General features: G+C 45.3%; 1 pseudogene across 1 annotated transcript; it reads left to right on the top strand.

The window, feature by feature from the left end:
- Positions 1-2598: 2598 nt before the first annotated feature.
- Positions 2599-3061, top strand: LOC309537537 (large ribosomal subunit protein uL15 pseudogene; annotated as a pseudogene). The gene has a single exon. The product of its transcript is annotated as a large ribosomal subunit protein uL15 pseudogene (transcript).
- The last annotated feature ends 462 nt before the right edge of the window (positions 3062-3523 follow it).

Here is a 3523-nt window from a genome sequence, read left to right on the forward strand (position 1 = left end):
CAAGAGGTTCCTGAAGGCAGAAGAGAAATGGTCCTTCAGATCTATTTATTTCTAGAACTTCTTATGTGACAATTACTCTCTTCAATGGAGTTGCTCTCAGGCTTTGCTTTCAAACCATCAATAGTTTTCCAAGAGTGGTACTAATAGAAAGAGAGAAATGATTTGAGTTGAATCTTGGGGCAAAAGGAAAGAAGCTCTGTTTTCACTCAGATTCTCAAAATATTCTGCCGATAGTAGACTCAGCTCAGTCAAGCCCCACTTCTCCCCAGGTCTCAGGGACGTTTTTTTTCTAAGTTGAAAAGTCCGGAATGTTGTATAAGCTTTCCTGGAAGGGAGATTGCTCCATCCCTTCAATCATTCAGCTCCAGGTCTCAGGAAGGCCGATTCAAGGTAAGACATGGGGAGTCATGAATCACAACTGAGTCAACGGCAGACTTCAGAAAGATTGCTGCCGCTCTCTGATTCTGGGAGTGCTGCCAAGCTCTCCTTCAACAGGACCTACTGTACACATCACAAAGAAGAGAATAAGGTAGTCGACTGTTTGAAATCCAGTGCCAGATTTACCTAAAAGCTAAACAAGCTATAGCTTAGGGCCCCACTCTCTTGGGGGCCCCCAAAAAAGTTAAAGGAAAAAAACCTGGATGTACATTTCCAAAATATAAGATCAAAAACAAATGAAATAAAACCTACATACAGCAACAGTGTTTTGTTTTGTGTTAATATAAAAAAATTCCTTCCAGTAGCACCTTAAAGACCAACTAAGTTAGTTCTTGGTATGAGCTTTCGTGTGCATGCACACTTCTTCAGGTACACTGAAACAGAAGTTGCCAGATCCTTCTGTTTTGTGTTGTGTAGGCTCCTATGATGTAAGTAATGGGCCCCGCCTGCTAGCCTGCTCCCTCAAATATCACTGGTTTGCCCATTTCTATATACAGTGGTACCTCGGGTTACAGACGCTTCAGGTTACGCGTTTTCAGGTTACGGACGCACCAAAACCCGGAAGTACCGGAAAGGGGTTGCTTCGGGGTTTCGGAGCTCGTGCATGTGCAGAAGCACTAAATCGTGCTTTGCACATGCTCAGAAGCGCCAAATCGCATCATGCGCGTGCGCAGATGCGGCACTGCAGATTGCGAACATACCTCCTGCACGGATCACGTTCGCAACCCGAGGTTCCATTGTATAGGGTGCCTACCTTCTGTATGGCCCATTACTTACATCATTGTTTTGGATTTTTTTGGGGGGCCCCAAGAGAGTGGGGCCCTAAGCTATAGCTTGTTTAGCTTATAGGTAAATCCATGGAGTGAGCTTCCAAAGGGCTACTGTCCCTTCCTCAGCTCCCCAGCCCAAATTCTGCAAAGCAGACCCAGGAATGTGCTTAGCAGGGAAGCCTTACAGATCACAGCAGCGGCTCCCTGGAGGCCATCAGTGACACTGGTGAGAAGCATGCAAGTGAAAAATGCCTGCAGAGCTCCCAGAGTGGCAAGTCAGCACCAAAGGTGAGGAGTGGTGCCTTCTGCAAGGTTTTAAGTGAGGAAGGGAATCTCACCAGGCTGCAAGCCTTCCTGAAAGTTGCTAGCTCTGTAGCTTTTGAGGAATCCATGGAAGCAGCAAAGTGGTGGATTAAAGGGTGGGAGGAGACCACCCCCACAACATGCTCCGTCTGCCCCCAGGCATCAGCGTGAGGGAGTGGGCCTGAAATATTGTAGTCCTTCATCACTGGGTCTCACAATAATTCCTCAGTGGGCATTTTACTGCTTCCCACTTTGAGGGGTTCAGTCCATCCTCTTCAAGACAGAAAACCAGGTGAGAGGTTGCACACTTAAACAAACACTATTTTAAAAATGTTAAATTCCGCTTCAGGGCAGGGGCAGGGGCAATCCCAACAATTCAGCTTCCGTTCACCTACAAATTGTGGGAATGTTCAGGGATGCAGGAGAGGATATATTGTCTAATTATATCCTTTTCCAACTTGTGTTAACAAGTTCCACAATTTAGCAGAGTAACATTCCCCCTTTTAAACTCACAGCGGATGCGTTTGCTCAGGCTCGCTAAAGCCTCTATAATAACTGTTCTGGTATTTTCCCTTATTCCCTCATAAAAGATAAGACACGACACAGTCTTCTACAAAAGTATAAAAAGAGTTCACTCACATTCTGTTCACAATCTGATCCCAGAAGGCAGACTTAGCTTAGAAAAGTAACATACACTTGGAATCTATCTCATAAGAAGACAATCCCTTTGTCCTTTCTTGGCTGGAAGACAAGAGGGCATCTTTGGCTTAGTAGATGTTGCTTCTTCGATGCATGTGGTGAAAGAGAGAGAGATGGCTGCCCTGCCCTGTGCTTTTGTTGTTACCTGCACAGGTGAGGCCACACCCACCTCTAGTCACATGCAGAGGAAGTCTGTCCCAGCCCAGAAGGAAACAGGAAGTTTACCTGCTGGCTGGACAAACATTCCTCCCCATGTGTAAACATGTTCACTCTAGTAATGTTGTACTTGACTGCTCTTGTGTTTCACATCCTACACGAATTAAGCAAGTGTGTTCGAAGTTGACGAGAGAGAGGAAACTTCCACATAAGAAGACGTGAGAAGCTCTCTTTCCCTTTGACTCTGATCCAGCAAGATGCCTTCCAGACTGAGGAAGACCAGGAAACTGAGGGGTCATGCTAGCCATGGCCACGGCCGTATTCGCAAACACAGGAAGCATCCTGGAGGCCGTGGTAAAGTTGGGGGTTTGCACCACCACAGAATTAATTTTGACAAATATCCTGGGTTTTTTTGGAAAAGGTGGTATGAGACATTACCACTTGAAGAAAAACCAGTACTTCTGCCCTGCAGTGAATCTGGATAAACTCTGGACGCTTGTTAGTGAGCAGACAAGACTCAACGATGCCAAAAATCCAGCAGGATTAGCTCCAGTTATTGACGTAGTACGCTCGGGTTACTACAAAGTCCTGGGCAAGAGACAACTGCCCAAACAGCCTGTAATCATGAAAGCAAAATTCTTTAGGCAGAAGAGAAAATCAAAGAAGTTGGTGATGCCTGTGTGTTAATGGCATAAAGGATTTTTCTATGTATCCAGGTTTCAATAAACACGATTTCAGCTGTGTATTCATAAAAGAAGAAGAAGAAGACATGAGCAGAATATAAGAAGAACCTGTTCTCACAACGGCCAGATAGATATGATACGATAATATTTAATGTCATTGTCCCATACAAAACAACGAAACTGAAAAAAACTACATCAGACATTCAAAAACCAACAAGCCTGCTTTCCCAGATATACCAGCCTGGTTAGCTCCCTAAAAACTCTGATACCCCATAATTAAATACAATATACTCCCATATATAGAGAGCCAATGTGGTGTAGTGGTTAAGAGAGGTAGACTCGTAATCTGGTGTACCCGGTTCGATTCCCCGCTCCTCTACATGCAGCTGCTGGGTGACCTTGGGCCACTCACACTTCTCTGAAGTCTCTCAGCCCCACTCACCTCACAGAGGGTTTGTTGTGGGGGAGGAAGGG

This window comes from Podarcis vaucheri (assembly GCF_965113315.1).
Source record: "Podarcis vaucheri genome assembly, chromosome: 7".
NCBI lineage: Eukaryota > Metazoa > Chordata > Lepidosauria > Squamata > Lacertidae > Podarcis > Podarcis vaucheri.